The sequence below is a fragment of the Aulonocara sp. 'chitande type north' Nkhata Bay genome, linkage group LG12 (genome assembly GCF_057382095.1).
Source record: "Aulonocara sp. 'chitande type north' Nkhata Bay isolate Kocher_YH1m ecotype deep benthic linkage group LG12, A_spYH_male_GT1.1, whole genome shotgun sequence".
Lineage (NCBI taxonomy): Eukaryota > Metazoa > Chordata > Actinopteri > Cichliformes > Cichlidae > Aulonocara > Aulonocara sp. 'chitande type north' Nkhata Bay.
Window position 1 is genome coordinate 25,510,667 of NC_141355.1, and position 21,493 is coordinate 25,532,159.

Below are 21,493 nucleotides of genomic sequence, written 5' to 3' on the forward strand. Positions count from 1 at the left end.
CTGAGCCATATAAGCCCGTGATATATATCTGTCACTATGCCATGGTGCAATATCCTCTGTAATAATCCAGGCTATGCTATGACCAGAAAATGCCTTTTTTGGCTGCTGGGCTCTCTCATTTTCTATTTTCTAGTAGTGCAAATCACCCCGACAGGAAAAAGAGAAAGCTCTTTTCCTGCAGAGCCTGATAGCTCATTAGAATTCAACACAACAAGCCCAAACAGCAAACATATTTTCCTGCTGTTACAATTCTGTGCCTATGTGATGACAGTGTTTCTGTGTTGTGACTGAGATTTGGGGAAAGCAGATGAAAAGAGGACTAAAGACGAAGGAAATGGGGGTAAATTTACTCTCCATATTAAAGAGGGAAGATTGTAAGGATTGAAAGAGACATTTGAAATAAGGGAATTATAGATGCTAAACAAAAATGGAGAGAGGGAGAGATGGAAGTTCATCCTTGCTCGCTGTGGTGATTGATTAAAAACTGGCATGTTTGCTGGAGATGTGACAAATCGGCATAGAGTGAAGGGAACAGAGGGAGAGAAAGTATTGAAGTAAGGAGAGGAGATAAGGGTTCGGTATGGTTAAAAAAAACTCAAAGAAGAGAAGAAGAAATATTTATGTTATCTATTTCTATCTATTTATGTTTTCTTCTCTCTGTTCTTATATTTAAGAACGATGCCGAAATTGCCTTCGTATCGGTTTCTCCTTCTTCTGCCGCCCAAGCGTCAATCCATCTGACAGCCGCACAACAGTCTTCTTCTGGATTTAGTTTTTTCTTCCTCTGTTTGCCTCCCTCGCTCACCGAGTCAGTGTGTGTTTTTCCTCTCGTTCCCTTTCATCCCGCGCTATACCTCTTGTGTCTAATAATAATTACAGCACCTCACAAAGAAATCAATGAAAGTCAGCAAATGAATGCAGCAATTTATAGACCTGCTTTATTGCTGGATATAAATTGCATTAATGCAGCACTTGCGAGCACACATCTGTGTTTGTGAACTCGTGTTTACATTTTAGTGTAGGTGTGTGTGTGTGCGCACAGTATACTGCTGTATGCAGGTCTGTTGTCATAAAGGTATATCTGCATGTTCATGCAAAGCTCTATATCTGTGACACGGCTTTACAATTTGTAACCAAGAAACTTTTTTTTTTTGCATTAAAAAGAAAGAAAGAAAAAATAAAAACAAGTTTGGCCAAGAGATTTAAGGTTACGTCCTGTAGAAATAAGTTAGAGAAAATAGGAGAAACTGCTCAGAAGGTTTAAAAAAATCCCTTGTTGGTCCATATTACTTTTCCCCCTCTCATTTTAACGGTCTTCCCCAGAAGAGTATGTGAGCTTGTCCAGGCAAGCATGTAATCCCGGCAATGCAACGTGCACTTGTTCATGATTCACTGTCCTCAACATATGCAGGACACATCCTCAATATTTGGCAGAAGGGTGCAAAAAAAGTGCAAAGATTTCTCCCTGTGTGATGTTATCGACCCTGCTGCTTCCCCTTTCAGTCCCTTGATTACCCAACAATCACCTGTAGGCCCCCACACAGTGGATATTTCCTTATCACTTCCTAGTTTTGGAACTGAGATCTACCCCTTGATTTTGTTCTTTAACACCTCGATTCCTTTTCTTTAGTTTTCTTTTTTGGTTTGTAGATATCCTGCTGTGTTTGGGATCATTGTCCTGTTGCCTGACCAAATTTCTGCCAAACTTTAGCTGTCAGACAGATGGCTTCATATTTGCCTCTGAATACTTTGGTATACAGAGGAGTTTGTGGTCGACTCAGAGTCTTCAAGGTACCCAGACCACTGTGCTTGACAGCTGGTAGGAGGTGTTTGTGCTGATATGCGGTGTTTGGTTTTTGCCAAACATCTTCACTTTGGCCTCGTCTATCCAAAGGACATCGTTCCAGAAGTCTTCTGGTTTGATCAGCTGCAGCTTTGCAAACCTAAGCCGTGCTGCCATGTTGTTTTTAGAGAGAGGAAGCTTTCTCCTGACAAACCTTCAAAAACAAGCCATACTTATTCAGCCTTTTGCTAACTATACTGTCTTGAACTTTAACATTTAACATGCTAATGGAGGTCTGTGGAGTCTCTAATGTAGGTTTTTGTTCACTGATACATGCACAGTCTCGCCTTGGGGAGAATTTGCTGGGATCACACCATTGTGGTTTTGTGTTGACGCATAGCTGAGTGCTCTACACCAACGGCTGCTTTTATAGTTACTGGTCATCAATTAATTAGAAGAATAGCCTAATACCAGGCCAAACACAGGTTAAACTCTGGTTCTGGTTCAAAGAAATTCTGTTTGGTGATCTTCTATGAAATGCACTCTCATGTACCCGTAACCATGCTTAACACTGCCGTAACAATATCCAATCCATTGCATGTTCCCCTCTCCCCTGCAACAAGATGGCAAACTTTGATAAACTCACATTCCAGCTGGTCTTAAGTTACTGTTTAAGCTCTTTGAGCTGTGCTGTTTTTAAAGACACTAACAAAAAGGAAACATGTCACAGTTTGCTTCTCATGTGTTTGGTAGAGACAAGCGCAGAAACAAATCATCTCCCCAACATGTTTCACATTCTTTACTTGTGGTGTTTAGTAAATATTTCTTATTTTTTCCCCTTTTACTTTAAAGTTTTAAAGATATTATCTTGCAAACACAGAGGCTTTGCTATTATGCTTTTGATTTTCTTGTTTGTTTATTTTTTAGGTATATAAAGGATCTGGGTCTTTAAATATGTGAAGTTAAAAGTAGTCTTTAGCTAAACTGCTTTAAAAAATATGGTTGTGCTGCTTATGTTTTTGTTTTAGCCCAAATTAACAAGAATATACCTACTTATGTATCTTTAGATGCCAAATGCATTACTTGTAGTTGTAACTAGTTGTAAGCTGTATTTGTGTACTTGTAAGTTGTAACTAATACTTAACCAAACTTCAACAATAAGTCTCTCCAAAGTCTGCAAGCAGAGTTATGTTTGGAGGATAACCAGCAACAAGCATTTAATTTAAAGAATATGATGTCCTCTTAGCGCTCTAAGGTTAAGATTTAGTGTTTAGTAAGTATGAAAAAAGTCAGTATGTTGCTGTCTACGTTAACTGAGCTGAGTGGTGTATGAAGGTTTGTAGTGGTTTGTATCAAACTTTATTCATCAGCAAGCACAAACAGCTATGTATCGGTCAGTCTCCATGGGCATTGCTTTAATCAAGCTGAGCTTTCTCGCTTGTAAAACTATTTAGGAGTAATTTCATTTACATAGTTGGTGGTTAATTGGGTAACATAAAAGCTGTGTAGGTAGAGGAGATGAAACCTGTAGTCAGTGTAAGATGTTAGAATAAGAATACTGAATATTGAAGTAAAAACTGCTTTGATTATTTTTTGGCAAGTAGCATAAGGCATATTTGAGAGTTTAAGCAAAAACACGTGTTTTAATCTATCCTACAGTAGTGTAATCTAAAAAAGCATGTTATCTTAGCCTTTGTGGGCAGTTACTGTTGAGAACTGTGTATTCTTCTTCCTGAAAAGCATCCACTTTACTCAAAACATAGAAGTTTGCAGCCTTAATGATTTCTCCTACACCTTTAATGAGCCAGCCCACATTCTCTCATCCATAGACTAACAAGAGATAACCATGCAGAAAAAATACCAAAGTTATCTACTTATTGCAGAGAAATTGATTTAAAAAAACTTCTAGCAATTAGATGATACACATAAAAGAATTTTGATTTTACAATACAGACAACACCATAATTTAAAAGGGCAATCTCAATTCCAAATAGTAATTAAAATGATAAAACATTCCAACAACCTTTTTTTTTTGAGGCAATAGGATTAAATTTTTTTTTTTATTGAATTCCTTTTTATCTATTACTGAAGTCCAAGATGAAAAAGATAGCACATAATTATTGTATTTATAGGCCCTGCTGGAGATTAAAATGCACACAGTCTGGCTGAGAGAAATATGAAAGGGAGCACAACAGCAATTAGGCCAATAGAAGCACAAAGAGCAAAGTTGTGAAAGTTAGACAATAGTATTATTCAAAGAGCCAAATGCTCCTGCTGAAAGAAAGAAAAATAACCGTTTTTAAACACATTTTTCATCTGCCTGCTCTCCGTCATGTCTAGCCAACTCTGCAACCTGAAGCAGACTGTTAGATTACATCTTAATTTCCCAGATAAAAAGAGGCTGAAACTGAAAAAGCAGAGAATGGATCACTTAGTCCCCTGTGTTTTGAATGAAAGTGGAAAGGGCAAGTTTAATCTCCGGATTGTAGATTAATTAGGAGGACAAAGTAAGAGGTGGAGGGAATTTAAGAGAGAAAAAAAAAGCATTTTATTAATGATTTCGTGGTGGGATATCTGGTTACAATTGACCCTCATCTCTTATCGTCGCCTCACGTTCAACCCGTTCTATTTTTCATTCTCTCCTCCCTCCCTCTTCTCTGGTATTTCTTAGCCTTTTATTTATTTCTCCGTTGTCTTCTTATGTCTACACCACTCTCACTGTGAATAGAAGGCTTCTCTTTCTGTCTTTTCTTTCACCTGCATGTCCTGCTCTTTTCCTTCATCTCCTCTTTTTTTTCTCCTCCTGGTTCTCGCTCAATGGTGTTTGTCTTCATTTTTTCACTCCTTTCTGTTTGATGTCTCCTTCTGTGTTTGCATCATCTATCCCCTTTTCTATCCCTTCCATTCATTCTCTTCACTTCACCTATACTCTTGGGCTTCTCTTCATTATCAAGGTGTTTTCACATCCACACTCCTTTCTCTCTCTCTCTGTGCCTCTCGCTCTTTTCTCCCCTGTTCTCCTCCATACTTCTTTTTCCACTGTCCTCTCATTTTCATGCGACTCACTGGGCAGCCACACTCAGCGTCTTTATCTCTGTCTGTGGGAGAGGAGGCAGCCCAGTGCCAGCAACTAATGGACTTTTGGAGAACACAGACAGCCATGCATCACAGTCCGGAGAACTACATAGGGAGAAAGAGAAGGAGGATTTGGAGTGAAGCCAACGGGAGAGTGATTTGGGACAGAGAAGGAAACAGACGAATGAGGGAAAGAGTGATAGCGAAGAAAAAAATTAAAATTAGAGGATCCTCTCAAGCAATACATGGAAAGGAAATAGGGGAGAAAAATATTTTGCTTGTGGGAGCTATAATCAATAAAAATTCTTTACAGATTTAACACTGCACATCTTTCCTTAATTTACCAATGCAACTTTGTCAGCCAGCTTCATCATAGTCATGCAAACAGAAAAAATGCCTATAAACGTTTTTTTTTTAAAAGTGATGTGGTTTAAAAGCTTGCAAAAAAATAATAATGGAGCCCTTTTTCCAAATGGTGGCAAGAAGAGTTAGAAAGTGACTAAAGAGTTGTTCAGTTTGAAGATTATTCAACTATAGGATTACTTGGACAACAAAGTTTTTAGAAATAGCCTCTTTTCACACTTTTTGTAGTAAAAATATAAATTCAAGATGTGTGTGGATAATTTCTTTCTTTTTGCCTGTTATCATCTGAGATATTAGAATTTTAATTTGACAGAATTGTGGAAAAGCTGATCATCACGATCAATAGACTAGCTATTTAATTTCCATATACCCTTGACCAGCTATTGTAGCATGCCACGAAGGAGGAAAAATGAGTTGCTGTAAATATGTATAAATTTCGGGGTTAATGTTGAACATTGCCACAAGCCCAAGGCTTTTTAGATGCAAGAGGGAGATTGGTTCTCAGCGCTACACTTCTGTCCTGTGAAGCCTCCCTCTGTGGCATTAAACCACTTCCAAAGAACCTTGAAGGCAGGTTGTGAAAGTATGCAAAGGATTTATGGTGCCATACAGTATCAGATTGGTAAAAAAAAAAAAAAACAGAAATCTACTAAGAAAAGAGTGTGTTGCATTCTAACATAATTGTGTAATGCAATCTTAAATAAAGAAAATCTGTCTGTGGATGTTAAATGTAATAGCTTCTTTGCCGAATGAGGGAGTTTAGCTAAAGTCCTGCTCACTTTATTACATCTGCAAAGCTTTGCTGTAAGTCAGCCAGACTTAAGCTCCCAGTAACAAAAACTCTGGCCACCCAAAGAGAACAGAATCCACAAGTAGAAAATGGGTCTTTTGTATTTGAAATGTGCCTCCAGATACACAAAAGCAGAATGAACACTGTGAGTTGTAGCTTACATCTTAGCAGGTAGAATAATCTCTGATGTCTAGGTCGCACCTATAGGTGAGAAGAATCCAAAGGATGCATGAGTCTGGAGGTGCACACAAACAAATTTCTTAGCCAGTAATGCATTGCAGAGTTATGACCTCTAGTTGGAATGGAGAACAGAGTTCCAATGACACACACCTACACATCCAGCGACTTGCAGAGTAGTTACAGCAGAGTTCATTTCCACACTGCACTTTCTTCCTTCATGGGCGGTTTGTGGTCAGGTGGACATTGAAATGTATCTGTAATAACCAAGTGCAGACTTTCAATGGCAAACTCATTCCCAGTCTACAGCGGACTGCAATCAAACTGCAAGGCATGCATCTCTAAGTATGCTGACAGCCTGTGAGGGCAGAAACTCTAATTTGCACTGAAGATCTTATCATTCACCTCAAGTCTGAGTCGAACTCCTGGCAGGTTTTTGTGAACCTTAGCCATAACTTAATGGGTAGCCTAGTGTCTGATCTTTTCTTTCCATCTGACAGGTGCTTGTGTTGACTGAATGAGTAAAGGTACATTAATGATTTTCACTCTGTCTCACATGTTTACACAAGGAAGAGTAATGGCCTTTCAGTGATCAATGCTAGCATCACTTTGGGTCAGATAGGCCATAAATGCTGCATAAATAGCAGTCAAGTGGTATTATAATGGCAGATGTTTTCAAATGAAGTTGTGGCTAAAGGGACTGTGTGATCTACAAGATTTGTTTTAGCAAACACCAGCTGTTCATTAATTTTGCGCGAGTGCGACTGCGGAACCACTCAAATTAACCGGAGTGTTGTGAAATACTGGCACAGCTTGTCAGTCACTCTGCTAACTGATGGTGATGATGATCCTACGTGTCAGGCTTATTGACATTCATTTACTCATATGCTACAGTAGTATTTTCAGGTACTATACAGGTAAGAATTTTTTTGTGAAATTCAAATTATTCTGAAATGAATAGAAACTATTGAGGAAAAAAAAGTTACTTCTTTTAATTACCCTCGGGAGTCGATGGAGCTACAGTGACTGATGGTGTGAGAGCACTCATGCACCTAAATCTGTTGCTGGAAGAGCATCTGAGTGTATCAGTCATCATTTTCTCTCCTCGCCTTCATAACTATTTCTTTCCCACGGTTCCAATTAAAACTCCTCCAAATCAGGCTGTATTGCTTCCACATTAACATTTGCAAGACTTTTTTTCTTCTCCCCCATACAAGTAGTAAGATAACTTGAAGTTTTAATAGAAATTCCATCTGAAATAGACATGGAATCTGTCTGCAATATGGGCCAGTGTTTTCCCTTGCAATTACTCCTTGGTGTTATGGAGGGCTTTTGACACTGTACTACAACCATTTGGCACCAGAACTTACCACTGAGACCAATATTAATGAAGTAAATAGAGGAGGCCTGGCACGTTGAACTCTGCAGCCTGCATTTAATCAGTATTTTATACTCTTGGGCAACTAACATGTTAAACTGACAGGGGACATTCAGGATCATTGTTGAAACTGAGCCTGCATACTTACAACCAAAGTAGCGCTACAGTGGTATGGTGTGCTTTCGACCTTCTTTGGGCTGTGATCTCTACAGTTCTTCCTTCCAAATTTATGCCAGAGGTGGATGGCTCTATTCACATGTCCTGATTCTTCACTTGTTTTCTTTTTGATGCGTGTCTGTGATTGCAAAATGTGTAACGTGACCACAGTGCAGAAATGTGCCACCTGCCAGATGAGGGCACACGCAGTGTCTGGTCTCACTGGTGTTGACAGGGTGAGGAGCTCAGTAATCTGTGATGACCTTGAAGTCAGCCACTGATCCTTCGCACTGAGAGGCACAAGGTGGGAGACACAGTTCATACATTTAGTGTTATCTGCTGAGCATGACCGAGTATATGGCGATCAAGGGGTTGACCGGCAAGACCTGCTCATTTATAGGTTGATGGGCAGATGGACAGACAGACGTTCTGTAATGAATGCTCTGTCTGACAGGACTGATAGCATCATGTCCCTTTTTGTTGGTACGGCAATATTGCTCATGGAAGCCAATGGATTGTGACACTCAGTAATGAGAAGGTGGAATACTCGTAAGCTGTTTTGAAGTAGTGTGTTTTACTACCCTGACCTGCAGCATAAGGAAAACTGGAAAATCAGTGAGAAAATAAAAGGCCTGGATCCAGAGTCGCATTTATATAGTCACAAATGAACTGACTCAGAGGTGAGGGGCACTATAAGAAACTCTCTGCACCATTTTCATTTCTGTTAGTCAACCTGAAAGCTGTCAAATGGGCTCGCAGGATGCAAGCAAATAAGGTTCTCTGTGCATGTCTGTGTAGAGACAGCGAGTACTTTCATGGTCTTGTGTTTTATGTTTTGAGTGTCACTTTTTATAGTAATTATTTCAGCATTGTCCAGGTATTAATGGCAACCCTATTGATATGCTTATGACTGTTAGCGGAATCCATAAAGCAAAATCTGCATACTGAATAGGTTCCTATTCTATGCTGCTGTCTCATCTGCAAGTCACAGCATGCTTTGTATATTTTTTTTTCACATTTAACTTGCTCTCACGTCTGTCTCAGTCTGTCACCGTCTGTGTTTGTCATGGACAGATTTTGCCTCTCTTGCCTTTTGTCTGTGTCAGTGTGTGTGTGCATCTTATAGCTTCTTCTCTGTTCTGCCACCCCGCAGTGCAAATGTTGATGTTGATGATTTTTTGATCAAAAAAAAACAAAGACTGCTTGAAGGAGACTCGGAGTGCTCATTCTCTGCCAAACCCAATACTCAGTTTCAAATTAAAGAAAGTGATCTGGATATGCATAAAGTTTAACGGGTCCTTCTTTTTCTCTCGCGTCTCCTTTCTAGCAAGTTTTTGCAACTTCAACTTTTTTTTTTCCAAGCATGGCTATAGAAAAAGAAAGAAAACATAGCTCTTCCTTTGACTCTCCTTTATTTTTGAAACTTTATCTGAGATTCATCAGTCTGTGTCTGTGTTTGTTTCGCTGACTTTTTTGAGGACAGTGTCGAGGTTGTTGACCACCTTTGTTTTCTTTTTTAGGCAGAGAACATTTCACAGACATCTCTGAGAGTTTCTATTTGTTTGACTCTCTGCCTTTACTTTCAGAAACTTCTGCAGGTACCTGAGACATAATCCTGGCTAGTTTATTCAAACAGTACACCAGTTCTTCACACATTCACTGATTCAGTTCATTTCATCTTCATTGTCAGGGCAAAGTTAGCCGGGCCAAGCTACAATCAGCATGACCAGCAATCGCCCTGGTCACTGCGTTCTACTTTTAAATTTGATGCCAAGCATCAGAAATTTAAAAGGAACGGCAAAAAAGGGTTTAATGACACGTGACCCAGCTGTGCATAAAGCTCAGCTGTTTCTGGATGTAGATGAATATATCTATATTTTCATTACATGTAATGTAGTTGCACTCTCTCAGACATCATTTCTTGTTTCTATTCTTAATAGAAATGTAAAGCATAGTCTAGAGCAAGGGGCCCTAATATAACTATAATTTCTCTCCTTTGATTCTACTCCTGTGATAAGTCAGGGTTTTTTTCATTGTCAGCATTAATAATGTCTTGGTATGTTTTCATTTGGTGCACTGCAAAAATCTTTACAATTAAAGAGTACTTTAAGGTATTTGTGTAGACTATAGCAAGTATAATTCTTTAAATTAGTTACTGCTGCGTGTCGTCTTTGTTGTGGGCTGTTTAAGTTCCAATGTTGTGTGCTGCGTTGCCCAGCAACGCTGCATGCATCTAACAGTAACCCAGGAAGTAAATGAACCTCTCTTGATATTTGTCACAAATTCACATCGTCTGGGTCTCCTAGAAAGCCGGAAAAAAATTGCAAAAGACAACACACACAAAAAAAAAGATTCATACTTTGTAAAGCCATGCAAATATAACATAAGACTTCATTATGAAAAATACTGTTGAGCAAAGGGAAGATGAAAAGGAAACAGAGAGAAATAATTTTTTCTGCCAGATCCTATTAAGGCTGGCATCTTAGTTTTGGCTCACTGATCCGTCTCGGATGATCCGTCTTTCCAACATCTGTCTCCAATTACTTCTCTCTTCTAGTATCACATCTCTCATCGGCTTAACGGGGTCTGAGCAAAGATTTTCATAGAGCGTGGCAATAGGCGATTAATTTCTCTCTTTTCTTTGACTCCCTCTTCCTGGAGAAACAAAGACGACTAATGACAGCTGATGGTAATGAAACAACAGAGAAACAAAGGGAGGAGAGGGAGTGAAGAAGTTGTCATATTGCGTCTCTAAGGATGTAGGCGGCTGTTGCCACTAGAGCGAGCAGTCGGACGAAACAACTCAGGAGGAATTGGCGCAACCTGCATGCCAGGCTTTAGCATCTCAAACCTGGCCATCAGTATGTTGTTGGAAAAGGTGGATAATTATTCATTCACTAGGTAAGAATATAGATATTTTATATATTTTCATCTTCAGTCCAGTCCTTGTAACTGACCATTTTCAAAGGGATATTTTTTGCTTCTCTGTTAAGTCCCTTAACACCGACCTATAAAAAAGCTACCTCTGGGAGCTAGTGTTGTGTCTACACATAACAGGCAACTTAGCAAAGAGCCAATTTTAAATAATGTCTTTAGGCACTTTGTTACTGGCAACCTGTTGAAAAAGAACTAATTTTCTCCTAATTTGTTTGTTGAATCTATGAAAAATCCCAAAGATAACATAGTTTGACAGGCATAAAATTGTATTTTTGCACCCAGAGAGCTATTAGGAGAACATTTGGTATATCTCGGCATTGTGTGCTGTATGTGTTTTAAAAAACTTAAAGAAACTGGACAAGTGGAAGATCAAAAGAGAAGTGACAGGTCTCAGCAGATGAAAGGTACCTGAAAGTCTGGTTCTTAAAAACATCAGGGGAAAAAATCCAGCGAAGACCTGACACAGGACCTGTCAGATGCACGTGGCCCCTCAGCTGATCCATCTGCTGTTCACCGAAGACTCATAGAAATGGTTAGTCTAATGGAGTGAGTAAAACGCAAAATATTGTTCAAATCATCTTTAGTTTATAGAGGAGGTCAAGGGAGAGGTACAACAGTGAGTGTCTACAGCCATCCGTAAAACACGGTAGAGGCTCTGTCTTGGATTTGGGGCTGCTTTTCAGCCAGTGCTGTTGTGAAAATTGATGGAACTATAAATGCAGCTTTTGATCCGACATGCAGTACCATCTGGAAAGCATCTTATTGGCAACGGCTTGATTATTTAGCCTGACAATCATCCCAAACACACAAACTACTTACCTAAATACAGTGGAACTCAAGCCTCATCCATATTGAAGCAGTGTGGGATCATCTTGACAGAGATCATAACAAAAGTGCGACCAACATCCAAAGAAGACCTTTGTTCTTAAAGAAGCCTGGCAAACTATTCCTGAAGACTACTTAAAGAATTTATAGGAAAGCTTCCCTAAGAGACCCTAAACTGGTCGCACCAAATATTGACTTTCAAGCTTGTTTGAACTGTGCAACTTGTGTTTTTGCCTTATAAACTGTATTTCTGGATATGTTTACACATGCTTCAATAAATGATTGCACCTTTTTCCCATTTCTTAGCATACTATACAAAAGCTGTGATCTTAAAGCTTTAAAAAAATGCAGCCAAAAAGAAACTGTAGAATTATCCCAACACATCACCTCGTACGTTTCAAGGGAACCTGTCCTGAAATAACCTTCCTCATGTGTATTTATGCAGTAAGATGCATAGACGGGGAGTCGTTGTCTCTCTTTTTGGTGCCCTGATTGATTCGCCTGCACCTAATCTTATCTTTATTCGGATCTTCATATATCTACAAGAAGCCAGCTAGTGCAAACTGGGGCGAAAATTTGGCTGGGGAGCAGCCTCTCATTGTAATGCTCTCTGAGCCTAAACAAAGGCAGTAAAGAGCATGTGGGATGCAAGTAAAACAAGACAGAGAGAGACAGAACTAGCTGTGAGGATGTGGTTTGAGTGTTATGCCGCAGTCAGACCAAAATCCGCTTGGTGAATTTTACTCACGTGGTGTGGACAAAAGCAGGACGGTAAGGTTGCAAGCATAACCTGTACTGCTCACAAGCTGATAGCAGCAGTCATCAGAGCTGTGATACAAAATGTATTTTATCAGACAATGTTATTACCCTCTGTCATTGTCCTTACACTGCAGACACACCAAATTCTCTCCTATCTACTGCATGTATTATTTCACCATTCACTACACAGAATCCTCCAGTTGTATTTTGTGAATTAAAAATCAGTTCTACCTGTTCTCTCTCAAACTGGCAGAAAGGTGGAAAGCTTTGTAACTTCAGCCCTTAAAGATCAATCTGGTTGGACTGAGTAAAAGCATAAAGTCGGTTACCAGACGTGAATGTTTCTAAATGCTACAGACGTGAAACATACGCCTATGGACTGATTGTGTGACGTTTGTGAGAGCGACAGAGACTACCCATAAAGTTTAGAAATTGGCAGAAGCGTTAGATCTCTGGCCTGAGATGTACTGCAAGTAAATTTAAGTTTGTCTCTGGGCTGTTGGCTTTTTTCTGTCAGAGTCTGTCTTCCATCAGTCGCTCTCACATTTCTCAAAATCAAAAAAATCAGCGTCAAAAGAGAGTGATGCAAGAAGACATATGCAGAAGTACGCCGTGAGTGTAGGCTGTTGGGAGACAGTTCTGAGCTGGTAGCAGGTATGAGTAAAGATGAGAGACTTCACTGTAAAATACAAAGCTTAATGATGTAATTTCTGAGCTAGGTAATCTTTTTAAAGTTCACTCATTTCTATGAAGCGAAATCAAATTATGATGGGGTCACCGAACAGGCAGGCTGCTCTGCCTTTTTCCCAACAGAAAAACGACACCATAATCTGTCTGTTTAAATGTGTAAATGATAAATGCTCATTCACTCTTCTTGTCTATAAAAAGCAAACGCCATCAGTAATTTAAAGTAGATTGACCTTCCCCTCTAGGTCATGCACTTCTAGATCACTTCCAGCACTGCTGCTCTTTTTAGATCACACAGTAGAAATGTTGTTTTGATCACTTACACATGGACATTTCATCATGGACATCAATCTTTTCAGTAAAGGAACATCAGTTGCCAATTTAAACTAATCCAGGTTCAGATGATGAGAACTAAGGCCAGATGGACTCACAGACAAAACGGGAGTCGTGTCCAAGCTCAAAATCAAAATAGGAGACAAGGCGGTCGCTGTGCCATAGCAAAGGTGGTCCACCAGGTACTGCTGGTCAGTGGTACAGAAGCTAAACCTAACCAGGTAGCTGTCATTAGAGGTACATTTAAAAATTCAAGTTGGGGTTTTTCTTTGTTGTTTTATTGTTGTTTATTTGCTTGTTTGTCTTTTTAATGTATGACTAAAGATCAGTTTCTGTTGAAAGCTGATTAATTCACTGGGAGAATAAACAAAAGAAAAATGTGAGGATAAGCTGTAACAAATCCACGTGGATAGCACAAAACTCAATACTGAAATAATATATGAATAAAAATTAGGAAGAATGTCCTTTATTACAGCCATGACCTTTCCTCTTAAGTTTCTACTGTTTTGCTGCAACTTTGTCAGTGTACTCTCACTTTAAAGAACAAAGCACACAGCCTCCCATGTGTAAAACATTTCACATACATTGCTTTAAGGCTAAATGGTGATCATTTAAGAAACTAATTTCACACTGGGGGATGATTTGTTATGTGCCACTGTAAAAAAGTGTTTATAATCTAAGATGTAATTTATGGATGAGGGAAAAGATTTTTGATATACTTTAGTTTAAACTTTGAGCGAGATGAAGAATCTGGTATTCCTTTGCATGCTGGGTGCCCTTCAAGGGATCTTTCTCAGAGAGGGGGGGAGAGAGAGAGAGGAGAAAAATCAGAGAGAGAAAAAGCGAGTGGACCCTGGAGTAGTTTGGGCATTTTGAAGTTGCAGCATGCCTAGACTCTTAAGCCAAACTGTTTGAACCATGGATGAGATAGAAAGACCTCTTGAAAACTGCAGAGACACACGCACATGGGGCTAGTACTGTAATATAATTGCAATGTAGCGTCTAGAGAGAGTTTTATAAGTCAGAATGTATGTGCAGTCACCCCAAGGAGTATGAGTAGGTGGCCACTTTTCATTTGAATGGCCCTCAAAGTTCAAAGTTCAGCCTTTTGTTTATTTCAATGCTTTTTTCTTCTTCTTCATTTTCTTTATGTAGAAAGAAGGAGGTTTCATGTGCTGTTTGGATATTGTTTAAGGAAATATTTTTATTGCACTTTCTATAGTTATCTTTAAACTAAAAATACACTGTTATGTGTGGAAGCTCTGCTATAATGGAAATTAGTGCTGTCGGGTTATTTAAGGTTAAGCAAGTTAGGGAAAGTTAGTGGACTTTGTAGTCAGTCTTTTTTTCAGATAAGACCCATTTATATGCTCAAATGTTGTGAAGCTTTACTTTTCCAGGGCTTTGAAGTTACCAGCCAGTGAATTCAGGCTAACAAATCTGGCATCCTTTCATTCTAAAATAGCATTTCGGATCTGTTTGGGTCGCTAAGTTAACCTGTCCTACATTTTCTCATGTCACAGTTGTTTCTTCTTTCTTTCTTTTTTTCCAGTATAATGTAAAACTACTCACTTTTTCTTCTTTCTGTTGCAACATAGCTGCAGTGGCACCCCAATACACCGACTGTGTTAGACTGTGGTTACGCAAAATGATGTTATACAACATGTTAACACGCTCATCACAACCCAGTTGGTGATTTTGCTCCCATAATTTCGAATTTAGTAATAACAAATAATGAAGCAAAGACATGAATAATTAGTTTCGATTTAACTATTTCCATCTTTCGTGTTTTCTTGCTCCTGTGGTTGGGTGAAAACACAAATCAGAGCTGCTGAGAAACAACTCTGGCTCATGGTTCAGTGGTGTTATGGCTTCATTAAATGAGCTCTACCATCACTAAACCCCTTTAAAACTGATAAACAAGATATATAGACCATAAACAATGAAAGAGCAACAGAATTGGTTTCATTTTCTCTCCTTGAGGCAATTGTTGTTGTGATTTGGCGCTATATAAATAAAGTTGAATTGAATCCTTTTCAGGAAGGAGGGATGGAAATGAAAAAGTGGCGTGAGTCATAGAAAAAATAGGAAGCAGAAAGAAGAGAGACGCTGCAATGACTTTAATTTAGTGATTATGGATCTTACCGAGTTGTCTTTGTTACATTCATGAGACAAGAAAACAAGGCCCAATGCAGTGATTAGGATGCATTGGTGGTTGATAGTGTGTGTCCGTGTGATTGTGTGGTCTGTGTTTGGGTGCGACTGTGCTTGGGTGTGTTTGTTTTGGTATATCTGCGTGTGACTGTGATTGTTTCCAGAGTGTCAATGTTTCTGGGAAAAGTAGCTTATGATTTAATTACCTTGGCCCAAGCAGAGGCACAACCCTGGACCTGTGGAAGAGAGGAAGGAGCACGTCTGTACAGTGTGTGTGGGTTGGATATTAGATGCAGCAGTTAGTGTTGCATGAGATAAAAATCACTTGCATATCAAGTACATTCGGCAAGAGCATGATAACTTAGACACGCATTGAAAACATTTTCAAGGATTTTAAAACTTGAGCCTGAACGCAATTAATCAAAGTTCACTCGACAAATACAAACGCGGTTATTACCACCAGAAGAACCTGAAGACAGCACACCTGCAAATGAAAGCACCAAAAAATATCTCCCAGTGTAGTCTAAGAATATTCCAACCCCCCCCCAGTCACCCCATTTGTATGATAATGGGAGGGTTTATGAACCCCTAAAATGCGAAATGTTATTTAGCACCAAAAATACTCAGTGATCATGGCACACTGGTGGATTGTGTTCATTTAAGAGATCCTGGAGATCATCTGAAAAACAATTAAATGAGCTCTACATTTGATAAAACAGTCGTCAAATAGTCATAGTCATCAAAAACATAACCCAGTAGAAATTTTATTTCTCATCATATTGTAAGCATAATTTGTAGATGATGAGATTTGCTATAAACAGGTTTTTAGTGAATAGTAACCCATTACCTATTAACCCTTTAAAGCCGGTCAGAGCAGCACGCTCCGTTTTGCGTAACTATTTTTAAATCCCGGTAGAACTGCAACCATGTAAGCTAGCGCAATAATTTTTTTTTGCATATGAAACCGAAGGAGTTGTACTTACATCTACTTATGCCATCAGCTATAGTTTTGCAAAAACTGCATAAAAAGCACTTGCAGCAACAAAAACATAATATTCCAGAAACACGCTTTGCCGATCCGATCAGCTGTTTGTAACACTTCCTACGTCCATCAGCGCGAACTATCGCATATCCGCCATGACCTGCCTGAAACCGGAAGTGACGTCATTTTGCGGAAATGTAGTTTTTTACCTTCAGGGCCTTATGAGCCTATACTGGTGTTTTTAAAAGTCATGTTTGATTTTATGACTTTCTGTATCGTTTCTGGGATGCTTAGAACTCATATTGCACTGCTGGAAATAGTTTATTTTAATGCATATGCTGTTTTTTTGCAAATTTGCATCATACTATTTACTTTCGTTTTTACTGCAGTATATAAAAATTGGTGTATTTCAAAAATAAAACTATAAAGACACTCAAAATAAATTTCCTGTGATGGAAAACTATTTTGCGCAACTCCTTTGTATTTGCAGTTTTGAGGGATAAGCTTCTTAAATTTCTCTAACTAGAAATATATGTTAAAAAAACAAAAACGATTTTAAATTTTTTGTAGTTGATTGCACTTTTTTGCAATTTATGTAATTACTATGCACTTAATGCATACATATTATGAAATTTTGGGCTATAATGGTTGTATTGATGTATAGCAACTTGAAATGCTCCCAAAAATGGCACTACAACATGTAAAAATATAATATAAGCTCTGGCGGACTTGGTAGGTCTTAAAGGGTTAATATCTTGGTACTTCTCTGACTATAATTTGAAATAATGACATGAATATACATAATCTGTATATGCGTTCCTATTATTGTATACCTGTTTTTAAAATTGTGTTATATTACTAGTGCAACTGTGGATGGACATTACAGTGGGAAAAAGAGAAAAATATGTAAATACGCAATGGTAAAAAAAAAATGTTACATTGAAATCTATGGGTTTAATAGATGGAAAAGCATTACATTTTTCATTTCAAAACATAAACTCACCCTCATGTTCCTCACAGTTATTTGGTCCGCTGACAAGCATCCCCTATCTCCTTTACTGTGAATTGCAAGTGAAGGATGTGAGAGAAAATGTTACTTCTACCATTCAGTAAAAATTAACATTATTATGTATTTACTGTGGTAACCACGCCATTTTTATTAGGTTATGTTCAAACAGTTTTGATGCAACAGCTTTAATGCAACCGCCAAATTGTTAAGGAGAAGCTTCTTCAGCCGTGCACATGGAAAATCATTGCAATCGCTCAAGCCGCTGCCTTACATTTACCAGCAGTGACATTACTTTTTCTATTGCGATAAATGCTGAAGTTGAAGACATTTTAGTCTCTTCCCTTTTTCCGTACCACAGTTCTGTTTCATTCTTTGCACACCTGAGGGTCATGAACTACAAGCGTCAGACACAAGCAGTGGTACCGTTCATAAACTGGATAAGAAATACCATGAAAGAGAAAGTCAGAACACAGTGCTAATACATTTCAGATACACTATGTAAAAAGAGGTAAGCTGGCCTTCAGCACATCACTCTATGGTACCATTCTAAGTGAGATTTTGTCGTCAGTAATTAACCAGGTTACGAGCCTTTATTAAGCTTTGCACGTAGAGTGGCTGTTCTGGTGCATAAAATCAAGTGCTCCCTATTCACACATATTGTACATTGTTTATGAAACAGCTGCAGCTGGAGGCAAAAGCATTTCCCTTCACAGGCTACAGCATCCTCTTCATTACTGGGACAATGCCTTTTTTATGTGATTGCGCTGTAACGTAGTGGAATTGATGTAACCTTTAAAAAGACATATTGAACCGGTGTTTGTATTAACTGATCCTGTGAGATCAACAACCTCGTGACTAAAAGACACAATAGGAAACAGAAAAATCACGGCGCTCAGTCATAACCAAGTGACATTTTTATCATAAAAGCACTACTGAAGAGTTTTTCATTATTACTCAATGTGCAATTCATTAAAAAATGGAACAACAGGAAACATTTCTGTCACTAAAAATTGAAGCTGATGTTCTAAACCTCTGCTCCCCCATATTTTCTTTTCTAGCTAGTCATTTAGGCCACAGGCTAATATTTTATGTCAGTGCATTTTTTTAGAATTTGCATAGCTCTCTGCTGCCTTTAAACTCACTCATTTTTATACAATTACATTCATATTTTTTGTGTTCCTGTGTAAAGCCAACTCTATTTTTGTTTCCCCAATATTACTCAAAGCAAACACATGAATTCCACTCTGTCTTAATTTCATCCACACATAGAGGCTTTTACATCCATCCTATTTGTTTGCTTGCATTCTCTCCCTTGCAGGGCACCATTTACAATTCAATACACAAGCTAAAACATTAAATGTTAGGAAAATTACAAATGGTGTCATTGGGGTATATTACTGGCACTTTTTTTGACTGATTGTTGGGGTTTTTACACAAAGGGCAATGACAGTGTTAATCAGATTAGCAGAGCTTTGTGTAACACTGGTGGTGCAATACTAGACCTGTTAGTGCTACTTCTTGCCTTCTTTGCATGTAGTGCGGGCAGTATAGTTACCTTTAACCACAGTACGCGGACAGAAGGGAAATATGGACCAGATCAGACAGGTTCTAGATTCGTAGGAGCCAAGGGTGTATGACAACAGAGGACTTGTACACAGTAGGTGTAGAAAACACAGTTGCATTTATTAGCAATTATTAAAGTTGTGCACATTTAACAAAAGTAGAGCGCGCTTCTTGAAAACAAAATAAAATAAACCCCACAAATGGTCGACCTAAGGATATATTGTCTTTTGTGTCTTTTTTTTTAAAAGTCAATTTCAGTCTTTCAATGTTCAGTAGTCACTCAGTGTGTTTGTAACCAGTCGGGTTACAATCTACCAGTTCATCCGGCTCTTTGGGCTGGGCTCGCCATCCAGTACTGGAAAAGGGATCCTCGATTCTTCTCAGGTCCTCAAAACCAATCCAATCCAAATAAGCAAAGGAAAAAACCTGACCTGGGGACCAGGCCAGAACACAGTAGTTCAACATTTAAGCTATCATGCCTGTAACTTATTATTACTACTGGTTGCTTGTAGTGCTTCTAAATTTTCTTCAAAATATTCTATGTTGTACAACAAATTATTCTCATTTCAAAGGGAAAAAGTGCATAGGAAACACACATTTAAAACAATACAAAATAGCTCAGCAGTGCATTAAAAATACACATTGGCTTGAGACTTATCAAGTTTCAGCTAAGTGCAGGTGAAGGCACTTAATTTCACGTTGCTAATACTTAATTGTGCAGAACTATAATTAGCACCATGAGAAAAGTGAACATGTGCTAACATAACGTGGCACAAAACCATACATTATACATCAATACCACAGTAATGTGACATAAACCTTTAAAGAACATCTCGTATGCAGTGCAGCAGACTCAGTGCTAATTGCTTTAGCCTCAGAAAAGGCACTTTCATTGCAAAATGGCTAACAAAAGTTAGCATCGGAGCTAGCGGCAAGTAGCATGCTATGCTAGCGCACGTGTACTGCCTGGGACTTACCATGCAAAGCAACAAATGCTACACGGGGCTTCACAGTGCTCACGTTGGCTCACGGCCTCTGGAATACAGTATCACTCTTATTATTCTCGCCGAAAAAAGGACTTTCACTATCCAGCTAGCTTCTTCGCCGCACGGGTAAACTGCTCTTTCACCGTCTGTGTCTCTGGCGTATCTTACTGGCACACGAAGGCACGCACAGGTGTCTCAGCAGCGCACAGACTGGGGGGAGGGTCAGACCGGCCAATGATTGGTCGCTCAGTGGATCTGACAAACACACTCTAAAGGACTAAGTCCTGCCCCCACACCATCTATATACCACATATACATATGTACATATTAAACTTATGTTTACATGCTTTTTATCAGTATTTATTATAATTAATTTAGTTTTTATCAATATTTATTCCCATCGTGAGAGTATGAATATTTATACTTTTAATCCCGTTTTTAACACTGGGTTACATTTGGTTGATTTGACATCAGAGGTCACTGCACATATATTGTGCTTAATAATTGATTTGAGCTCTTTTCACCCAAATGTAGGGGAAAAGTGCCCTTAATGCTCAATTTTAAGCTGTTGAAACAGATTTTTTTGCTAATTTACGTAGCACAAAGCCCATAATCTTTTCAATTCAAAAGCAATAATGAAAAGCCATTAAATTATTCTTAAAAGTAATAAAGTGTTCTCTTCTCTTTTTAAGGTTGTAAAGAGCTGAATTTGCTATTCTGATGCCCTGCGGTGAATTATTGAACACACACACGTACACACATGTACACACTGCAGAGAGCTACAGGCTGTGAAATTACCCAATCACAAGGTCTTGTCAGTTCTCAGACATTAGTCATCTCACATAGGCCAAGTGAGGTGATACACACACACACACACAAAGACAGAGGGTTTTGAAAAATTTATAAATCTCCATTAAAGTTAATGACACACCAAGTCCAAAATAATGTATTAGAGGAGAAGTGTGTGTCTGTGTGCCTGTTGTCACCCGAGGCTATTTATGTGAATTGTCAAGAGGTGTTAAGATGTGAATGTCCCAATCTGGTTGTTTATTCTCCATTTTTCATTTTCTTGCGAAAATATCCCGTAGATTTACAGAATATTAACTAGAAGCTATGTTAACAACAGGCACCTTGGCTTGTACTGTGAAATAAACTGTGATTCTCACCTTGAGTCCATTTCCAATTCTTCTCACGCACAAGCTGCTATCTCACTCATACCCGCAGTTTGACCATGCACATACACAACAAGGACATGAAAATGAAAAACAGATCCAACACACACCTATGCAGGGTTCAATGAAGATGAGCCAAAACACTACATGAATCTACAGTCAAGGGGGAATGCCGAACAGTAAAATTGCTGTGCTGTGCTATGAAGTTTGCCGTCCTGCAACGCACAAATAGTGTAATCTTGGCTCGACACAACATTTTTGGACTAAAACTGCTGACTGTAGTTATGAAATTTCAGCACTGGGGTGAATTGGTCCCCTTAGAGCACGTTAGGCAGAAAAGGTCTAAGACGATTCAGCCCATAAA

The 21,493-nt window shown here is 38.7% G+C and overlaps 1 protein-coding gene across 3 annotated transcripts in view; it reads left to right on the forward strand.

Annotated features, from left to right (window-relative positions):
- grid2 (glutamate receptor, ionotropic, delta 2) overlaps positions 1–21,493 on the forward strand; it is a 576,013-nt gene that overhangs the window by 516,951 nt on the left and 37,569 nt on the right. The window lies entirely within an intron of this gene.